The sequence below is a fragment of the Branchiostoma belcheri genome, unplaced genomic scaffold, assembly GCF_001625305.1.
Source record: "Branchiostoma belcheri isolate BF01 breed outbred unplaced genomic scaffold, Haploidv18h27 scaffold386, whole genome shotgun sequence".
Lineage (NCBI taxonomy): Eukaryota > Metazoa > Chordata > Leptocardii > Amphioxiformes > Branchiostomatidae > Branchiostoma > Branchiostoma belcheri.
The window spans coordinates 77,624-88,589 of record NW_017804005.1 but is presented as its reverse complement, the minus strand read 5'-3'; the positions used below and the strand labels follow the sequence as shown (position 1 = coordinate 88,589).

The 10,966-nt window shown below is 39.1% G+C and overlaps 1 pseudogene; it reads left to right on the top strand.

The window, feature by feature from the left end:
* The first annotated feature begins 1,206 nt into the window (after window positions 1–1,206).
* The window catches only part of LOC109476647, a 13,318-nt pseudogene continuing 3,558 nt past the window's right edge, over window positions 1,207–10,966 (top strand).

The following is a 10,966-nucleotide window of genomic DNA, read 5'->3' as shown; positions in this document are numbered from 1 at the left end:
TACATGCACAGAAGCACAAGGGGTGCGTACTTTCGGGAATTTAAGGTAATCCCAAGACGGCGTTTCACTATTATATCTCTAGGGGCGAAATTAGGGTGGTGTTAAAGATACCAGTGTACTTATACATTTCATTGTTATATTAACTGTATTAGTTGGATCACTAATTATAAAGATCTATGAAAAAACAAAAAACAAAAGACAGATAAAAAAGGTGAATCCCTATCTACCGATTCTAATTTTTCAAGGGCTAGAAACACAACATAAATTTACCTGGGTCTAACTGATTTTGGACCCCTGACGGCTTTCCTCGTACTGTACAGAAATTCTGGATTCTTTCTGAATTATATGTGTACGTATTTGAAAAAAAAAACGATTTATAAAGAACGGAACAGTTAAACACAAAATCGTCGCCTGTGTTTTTTTAAAAACATCATACTTGTTTCACTTATAATGCAGCGGTTGGGATTCTTTCACAATGGAAATAATGGTTTAGTCTAGGGGTCAATGTACTCCCCCCCATGGAGACCCCAAAGATATTTTCTGATATGTTGTAGACAAAGGTTATAGCCATAACTGTACCAAAAATCAACTAATTCTACTTGCCTTTTAAGCGGCCATGGTTCACTCTAAACGTCCTAAAAATGGCTTTTTCTCAATTTTGAAATTTTACAAAAACACGCCATTTTTAAACGTCTGCTACAGCTCACCACAAAAACATTTCGAGCAAAACTTTATATCATTTTCTTAGTTACAATATGGATGATAAAATATGTTAGAAGCAATGAGAAATGTGTTACTTTCTGTGAGATACGGAAGGTAAAAGATGGTCCATTTTGGGCAAGACTTATGCCTCCACAAGGTAAAAATCCGCCATTTTGAAAAATGGCCGTTGCCATGGCAACAAATAACCAGGCGTCCAAAACTTACCCATTTTTGCAAGTTTGGGTCAAGTCCCTACCACCACACAAAATTTAAGAGAATTTGATTTTTTGAGTTTGGCCACCTTATGCTTGGTTTTTACAGACAACTGCTCTTAAATTTAGAAATGTTGCCAAGCTGTGTACTATTTATTATACGTAAATCTAAGGTTCAAAGTGCACAGGTGGAACCTCAAATTATTTTATTGATCATAGTGAGGATTTGCAATTGGATCAGTCACATCCAATACATTCACAGAACAAGTCAAACTAAGGACTTGGTGCAAGTATGACTGTTTCTGAAGAGCACTTACACAACTTTGGAGCTGTGGACTATGTCATCTTTGGAGGGATGTTGGCCATCACTGCTGCTACTGGACTCTACCATGCATTTGCAGGGGGAGGTCAGAAGACTACTGCCAGGTATTTTTGAATATGTTATTGTCAAGCTTTAAATTTTACCTTGTTGTTACACTGAATTGTTGCTACAATGTTCTTCTGGCTAGATTATAGATTTAAAGTTTATTGGTCTCACTGGCAGTCACTCTGGGTACCTGATAGCTGATATCAGCAGGTTAAACCTATTCATTTGTCATACCTTTAAATTTTTAGTAGGTTTATTTTGATCCTGATATTCTTCTTCGTGGTTCACCTTTGGTGCCTGATGGCAGACCGCAGCATGTTTAGCCAACCTGTGACCAATATTCTCAGTACCGGGCTTCTTTATGCCTGAGTTCTAAATTATTGTGAACACATTTACAAATGTATGTTGGTCCTAATATTCTTCCTTGTGGTACACCCTAGGTACCGGATGGCTGACCGCAGCATGTTTAGCCTACCTGTGGCCAATATTCTCAGTACCGGGCTTCTTTATGTCTGAGTTCTAAATTATTGTGAACACATTTACAAATGTATATTGGTCCTAATATTCTTCCTTGTGGTACACCCTAGGTACCTGATGGCTGACCGCAGTATGTTTAGCCTACCTGTGACCAATATTCTCATTACCAGGCTTCTTTATGTCTGAGTTCTAAATTATTGTGAAATTGTATACAGTTGCACATGTATGTTGGTACTAATATTCTTCCTTGTGGTACACCCTATAGGTACCTGATGGCTGACCGCAGCATGTTTAGCCTACCCGTGGCCATCTCATTTCTGGCATCGTTCATGTCAGCAGTCTCCATACTAGGCGAGCCATCAGAGATCTTCGTCCATGGCGCGCAATATTGGATCATTGATCTGTCTTTCTTCATCACCATCCCAGTCACTGCTGTCTTCTTCATCCCCGTGTTCCATGGTTTGGGACTGACAACTGCATACGAGGTCTGTGCTGTTAACTCATTCAAAACAACTTATATTGCCCCCGTAAATAATTTCATCAGGTTGGTAAACGACTGAATAGCAAAGTTCTTTTTATCACAACCATTAACTTTTCAAGCCGACGTTTCGATGACCTTCTGTCATCTTCATCAGGGCAATTCTGACTGGTTTACTGTGCACTGACGCTAGATGTTACTTGGTGCATAGTGCACTAAAGGTGTTACATAGTTCATAGTGCACTTAAGCTAGTTTTTTTCTGTTTAAAATACATTCCGGAACCAAGTAACACCTAGTGTCAGTGCACAGTAAACCAGTCAGAATTGCCCTGCCTGATGAAGATGACAGAAGGTCATCGAAACGTCGACTTGAAAAATAAATGGTTGTGATAAAAAGAACTTTGCTATTCAATTGCCTTTATAACATATATATGGAAAAAAATCAGTAAAATTAGTCACTACACTAAAAACCTTCCTTAATTGTTGAGCTACAACCATGACTTGAACGAACAACACTTTATTTAATATCAAGTTAGATGCAACCTGCCGTACTTGTTGTATCACGAGAATCATTTTATATGAAAATACGTGCACAAGAACTGGTGAAAAAAATCAGGTGTATTAATGTTTCCCCAGGGGATCCAGGTAGTAGTAATCTTAAGGGTGTCTCCTTGAAATAAAGTGAAGAGGGTCCTTATGAACGCAGTTTATACAGGTTTAAGTTTTTACAAGTAAAGGCCCTGTCACACATAGCCGAATATGGCCTCCTATAAAATGTTTAAAACATTCACAAGTGGACAGGGGATTGAGCCAGGGGAGGGGGCATGCTTGGCAGTCACATTTGACTCAAATTTAAGTCAAATTTAATGTCAATCATATCAAAAGGCACTACTAGTACAACTGTACATCTGGTCATAACTGATCCTGAACATCAGAACATTGGTTGTTTGGTTGTTGCGGCGGGGGGGGTGATTCTGATTGTGTGACAGGGACTTCACCATTTTGTTGAGGGTAAGAGTGATATTGTCTTCTTACCATTGACCCCAATGCTGACCCCTGACAACGTGACTTACTTCACCTTCCAGTACCTGGAGCAGAGGTTCTCCATGTCCCTACGGGTGGTGGCTGCCTGTCTCTTCATCCTACAGAACACCTTCTACATCGCTGTCATCCTGTACGCACCTGCACTGGCACTGGAAGCAGGTCAGGAAACAGTACTAGTGTACCGAAATGTAAGACTCAAATGCAGTGGAAGACGAAATTAATTTCATCTCTCATTGTCCATTTTATGACGACATCAGAAAACAATTATTTACCACCGTGTCTAAAATGCTCCCTTACTTCCCAATCATTCCCTACCACGAAAATCACAATCAAAGAACCCACATATCATAGAAGAAGTGGGAAAATTCGTCTTCCATTGGCTAAAAAGAAGAAGTCAAACCCAGTAAAACTATAGCTAGTACCATGTATGTTGTAGAATATAGTATAATGTTACGGACGTAGATATAGTCTCACATACCACTGTATTTTCTTTCTTATGTTGTTTGTAACTGAAATTAGCCCTCGGGCATGTATTTGCAATAAACTTTCTGTAAAATCAACTTTATAATTCTGCCATGTATCCTAAGACACGCCAAATTCATAGAGGTTAACCCCTGAGGTTAACACACTTCAGATAGATTGGTGTCGATTCAGACAGCATTAAGGCCACACCAATTTAATTTGTTGGTTCTCGGATTTTTTCGGAAAAAATATGAAGCGACAGGGCGAAAAAATAAAAAAAATAAAAACAGGTCTGGGCATCCTATTATAGCCCCAAATGCTATCATGATAGAAGCCAGCAAGTCAACACAAAAGGCTGGGTTATATCTAAGCAATGAATTTGGAACTTTTAATCAAACCACTGTATTGATAGATGGAAAAACTGTAACAACTAGGAAGAAAAGGACTCTCCTCAACTGTTGGGGGCAAAATATGAGCATTTTTTAGTTGATTCTAAACCAAAATCTTTTTTTTTTTTTTGCAAATCAGAAAGAAATGAAGAAGCAAATCCGAGAACCAACAAATTAAATTGCTGTGGCCTAAGGTTTTATTATGTTCTACTTGCCTCTGTGACATAAGTTTCATTTCTATGTTCCAGCTACAAATTTTGAGGTGTGGAAGACAGTAGTACTTGCGGGAACCATTACAACTTTGTACACATCCTTGGTATGTATAATTACGATGATTATGGATGCACACACCAGTTATCTGTATAGTCTAGTATCTGTTGTTGTATGAGAAGAATTTAGAGTTTATCCTACATACAATGTTCGGTATCTGCTTTTAATAGTACTACATGTATTACTGCTACAGTTAACGGGGGGGGGGGGTGCCCTATTTCCGACCTACCCCTAATTCCGTACTAGTTTGAAAAATCCTTGTTGCGGCGTTATGCATGGTAGCACGTGCCTATAAATAACCACAAGAATGGACAAACTTTTTGTGTTGATATCGGTAATCTCACAAAGTTTGTTTTAGTTAGTACACTCCGACAACAGACGAGTGAAAAATCTGTTTGAATTCGACGCTTGTTCGGGGGTTGACGAGCGTGTCAAAAATGCAGGTTTTGGTTTTGAAACAGCCGCTTTGGAGCAAGTCGCGTAATCATAAAAACAGGACTTGTTTGGAACAGAAAAACAGTTGTAGATAGTTTTAGTAATAATTTGTGTATTATAATTTCTAAGCTCTCTTCTCAGATCGACCTGTGTTAATCACTAGGTCGGAATTAGCGCACCCATATTGCGATTGAACGTTCCACCGGCAAAATGACCAAAAACCTGCCGTACGTTTCGTGAACCATTACGCTTGGGTGCAAGGCGCTACACTGAAGTGAAATACACAGCTGTGCAGCTTTAATCGTTGTGATATTTATCTGTCAATATAAAAGCTCATGTTGCGCGAGTTTTTGGTCAGATAAACTTTAGGTATTACCAAAGGTATGTGCGTTTGCACGGAACATAGGTCGGAATTAGGACCCTTCCCGTTAATGTATGTAGAACTTCTAGATTTGATATCTCAAGTTCTGGATGCATTGTGATCATCATAATAATTGGTGAAAGCTATGATCATGATCTTTCTATTATTAGATTTGTAACAGTATCTATTCCAAAGTATCTCACTCCAAACGTGATTTTGATGATCAAGTTACAGCAGTTTACAATTGTATGTATCACCATGATGTGACTGTTTTATTGACCAATGAAGATGGGGACAAAATTTGCCCAAATACAGGGAGGAATGAAGGCTGTGATCTACACTGATGTCTTCAACTTCTGTGTACTGTTTGTCTCCTTGGTAACCATCGTTGTCATGGGAACAGTGAGAGCAGGTGGCATTGGGCGTGTCTGGGAAATCAACGCTAATCACTCCCACCTCAACTTTTTTGAGTGAGTTGTTTATTTCATTGGTGTGGTGCAGTCAAAGTTCATATTATTTATAGTTCATGTTGATTGAAACATGATACCATTTGCAATAATCTACAATTTATGTTAATTACACTTTTTGTTGTTTTTAACAAACTAGTGCCAGGCTGACCATAAAACATTAGTTGGATTTAGATAAGATACTTTTCTGTTCTGTTTGTAGAATGTACAATGTACAATTTTCAGATGGAAGATTTTGAATCAGATGTTTTGGGGCTCCCTAGCATTTTCTACTCTATTCAGACTTTAAAAGTACCAAGTTATTCTTTAGAGAGCATTGTCTTCAAATTACTTTTTGACAAAGTAGTGCCATCAAATATAGTTGAATTTAGATAAAAGACTTTTATGTCAACTTGAAAACAATATGAAGGAAAAACATAAGATTTTGAATCAGATGTTTTTGGGCCCCCTAGCATTTTTCTAGGTACTCTATTCAGACTTTAAAAGTACCAACTAGGTTCTTCTTTAGGCCATGTTGATTTGATTATATGGATGACATCCGCGCATGAATTTTCGGCCGTTTCCAAAAAAAAAAAGTTTTCAACCATACTGTAAATCGTGCAAAACAGTTGCTAAATGAGCAAAAATATACCATAAGTTGCAAGGAAAACATTTAGAAACGATACCAATGTCGTAGAATGCCAAAATCAAAGGAAAAAAGACAAAAATGTAAAGAAATGAATTCGAAGAGTAGATTATTCGCCATAACATATTCTGTGCCATTTGTTCAACCTTCATGACCACGTAGATTTCATAGTGAAAGCAACTTTTTTTTTGCAAAACTTTTTTTTATTCGCACGCGCGCATCAGTTTTGGGGTTCCCAGAGGATGTCATCCATATAATCAAATCAACATGGCCTTAGAGAGCAATGTCTTATAGTTTCAAATTACTGTCAGACTTAAATCTGTTGATACTTATAATTTGTTTTAACAAGTGGAGTTGATCATATTTCTGGATCAATAATGTTGGCCGTTTGTTTGTCCAGTTTTACAGTTGATCCCACCAAGCGTTTGTCCTTCTGGTCGCTGATATTTGGAGGAGCTTTCAACACCCTGCCCATCTACGCCGTCAGTCAGACCTCCGTCCAGCGTTTTCTCACAGCCAGGTCTCTCAAGGAGGCCAGGAGGTAAACATGTGTACTAGTCAATTAATGGTTAATGACCTACCCCAAGGTGTACATGGTGTCATATGGCCGCAGGGCCATTCCCTATAACTACCGCTTAAACTGCAGAGTGAGCGAAGCTATAATATAGTTATAGTAAATGACCAGGCCTTATGACACCATACATACCAAGGAATAGGCAGGTCATAAACCTTATATCTTTTAGCCTATTTAAACTTAGCGACCTAGCAAATTTAGCAACCCTCCGCAGCAGTGTATGCTGCATGTTTACAAAATGTAAGCTCGGCATTATTGACAGAATCGGTCAGATTAGTGTTGGTCTTTGAGTACTGCCTCATCTGATATGTTGAACACAAACGTGATGATGTTCGTCCATCGTAGACGATGATGACCCCAACTTCAGTCCTTGTGTGTCCGGGTGTGGCTGACGAGTCCAATTCTAGCCCGGAAGCACCTGCCGCAGACGTCGCACTTGTGCTCAGGTAGTCGCTGCAGAACACAAACGTAGCGGACATGCATCATACAGTCTTATCTTGTACCCAGTCATCTGAATTGTTCAACCATATTTGCCAGGAGACCAAATGAAAAAAAAATTGAAGCGGTGAAGCAACTAAGGAGCTTGAAGCAACAAATAAAGATGGAATGGCCTCTCTATCCCCAGAACTATTAGAATTGAATGAGGAGTCCTTTTTAAAACAGATTGACAGACTGCTGAGTGTATTAGGTGGGACCATCATTCAAGGGTTATATTTCACTCCATACCATGGTACATGTATGGATGAAGTTTATTAATAATAAAAATTCAATTTGTTCTTGTGTTGTTCTTCTGACCTGTCAGATCAGTGTGGATGAACTTACCTGGTAACCTCCTGCTGGATGCTGTGGTGGTTTTTGCTGGTCTGGTCTTGTTTGCTTTCTATAATGGTGAGTACTGTTACTGTTAGTAGTATTCAGCAAGTTTTGTGGCGTCGAATGACCTAGTGGCTTAAACGGTGAGCAGAAACAAGATCAAGTCTCATGGTCACGGGTTCGATTCCCTGCATTCCTGGCTAGAAATTTGTTGGCAGACATTTGCACCATTTAAAGTTGAGTTTTGCAGTGGGGACACAACATGTATTACTGACCAAAAGTATTTTTTCTGTGTTCTTGCCTCTCCATCACAACAAGGCTGAGGCAATAAAAATCATTGCCAAGGCAACGACTGACGGAATATATGGCCTTTACCATCATTCCATCAAAATAGGAATATCGCTAAAATAGTTACGGTATAAATTCAAAACAAATAACGAGCATCAACAAGACCATACTAGCAGACAACGTACCAATCTACGTCTTCATGCAGCAAGGGAATCGCTAGCCTCTCTATATATAAATCATTGGGGTCTTTGGCATGTTATATGTGCTATTTTCTGATTGCATATAGATAACATAGCCGGCCTGGTTGAATTACCCCCGTTTTTTGCCTCCATAGCATGCCAGCAACTGGGGGTTTTGGGGGTCTTCAGGATCTTTTATGTGCTAAGCCCATGTTGATTTGATTGTATGGATGACATCCGCGCGCGCATGAATTTTCGGCCGTTTCCAAAAAAAAATTTTTTCAACCATACTGTAAATCGTACAGAACAGTTGCAAAATGACCAAAAATATACCAAAAGTTACAAAAAAAAGTAATAAAAACTATACCAATGTCGTAGAATGCCAGAATCAAACGAAAAAAGACGAAATTGTAAAGAAATGAACTTAAAGACTAGATTATTCGCCAAACCATATTCTGTGCCATTTGCTCAACCCTCATGACCACGTAGATTTCATAATGAAAAGAACCTTTTTTTTTGCAAAACTTTTTTTTATTCGCACGCGCGCATCAGTTTTGGGGTTCCCGGAGGATGTCATTCATATAATAAAATCAACATGGCCTAATCAGAAAACAGCCGAAGACCACCAAACCCCCTATTCGCTGTTGTATGAGCCTGCTACGGAGGCTAGGGAATCGCGAGTTACAGCTGCGAACACGTAACTATTCAGGCTTTGTCAAGTTTAATACTCCACCGGCGGTCACGGATTAATGAAATGTTTAAACTTTGTTCATAACAGCTACCAACAGTACTGGTGACCAGCTGCACCCAACACCCAACTACACATCACCTGACCAGGTCAGACACAGTTCACCAGTTTCCCATCCCCAGAATGCAATGCAAAAACAGGGGGCTAAACCTCATTTGCATAGGACAGAAAGGTATCGGAATGATCCTGGTGACGTCAAACAGCTTGTTTTTCAGTGTGTTTTGAGGTGTTGGGGGCATTTCATGCTCAAGGTTAATTGAATTACTATGGGTTGAATCTGACAACAAATAGAGAATGAATTTTTTGGAATGAATTGTTTGTAACGTTATAGTGGTAAAGCTATATGATGCTGTAACGTTACAAACCACATGTTCCATGTTGAAAAGAACACAAAAACTTCATTCTCTAATTGTTGTCAGATTCGACCCATAGTAATTTTATTAATGTTGAGCATAAAATGCCCCGACACCTCAAAACACAGTGAAAAGCAAGTTGTTTAACGTCACAAGGATCATTCCGATGCCTTCCTGTCCTATGCAAATGATGTTTAGACCCCTGTTTTCGCTAAGCATTCTGGGGATGGGAAACTGGTGAATGGGCTTTTTTTGATAGTAGAATATTCTTCGATCAGTGACTGTTTTTGAAAGGTATTCCAAATTTTCGGTGTCGACTGTACATCTTGATCACGGAGTGACCTAGTCTCGCGAGAACACGAGACTAGGTCGATACTTAGGCCATATTGATTTGATTATATGGATGACATCCGCGCGCGCATGAATTTTCGGCCGTTTCCAAAAAAAAAGTTTTCAAGCATACTGTAAATCGTACAAAATGAACAAATATATACCGTAAAGTTGCAAAAAAATATATCTAAAAACCATACCAATGTCGTAGAATGCCAAAATCAAACGTAAAAGGAGGAAAATGTAAAGAAATGAATTCGAGTAGATTCTTCTCCAAACCATATTCTGTGTAATTTGTTCAACCTTCATGACCACGTAGATTTCATAGTGAAATCAACTTTTTTTTTGCAAAAGTTTTTTTTATTCGCACGCGCGCATCAGTTTTGAGGTTCATAGTGGATGTCATCCATATAATCAAATCGACATGGCCTTATGTGGATCTTCTGGCCTCCCCCGCCTCGTTGCGGAGTAGTTGCTTTTTTTTAATTTTAATCGCAATGAAGGTTGGGAGCTGCCCAAGTCCTACCTACCCCTTCTCCGCAAGGAGGCGGGGGAGGTCAGAAGATCCACACAAGTCTCGACCTAGTCTCGTGTTCTCGCGAGACTAGGTCACTCCGTGAGAAAGGTGTACAGTCGACACCGAAAATTTGGAGGTACGTAATCTACCTTACAAAAATACAGTCACTGATTGAAGAATTTCTACTAACTGTTAATTCTACGTGACTGATGAACCTCTTCAACGATTTTAAAACTTTGTTTTTCACCTTTTACAACACAATGCACATAAAAAAAGTTCAGGGACTTCCCCAAGGTTTGTTTATTTGTTTTAAACATCCTTTATTCTTCAGGTCCTCTAATCAAATCATCATAATTTCATAACATCAAAATCAAATACTAGTAATCATAGTTTCATTGAATCGATTTTCCAAATCATGATGTTTTTTAAACTTGCCTTGTCCTTCTTACAGTGACGGTAACGTACTGTATTGATACACCTTGTTTTATTCAGGTTCTTTAGATTCTGCTATACATGTATGTACTTTGTGAAGATTACTGTTACTTACACCGACTGATTTTACAGTTTGAAGTGAATTTTCTGCTTGTTTTTTTCTGCAGATCCTGGTGTATTTTGTGAGTGAGGAGTTCGGCAGTATCCTTGGGATCCAGGGTCTGTTTGTGTCCTGTCTGTTCAGTGGGACACTCAGGTCAGCAGGGAAGGACTGAGGGAATGGATGGATGGATGGATGGATGGATGAGTGAACGAATGGATGGATGGATGGGTGGATGAATGGGTGGATGCATGGATGGATGGATGGGTGGAAGGATGGATGGATTGAAAGTAAGGAACTGTTAGTAATTCAAAAATATACTAAGTGGATATTTCAACTCCCC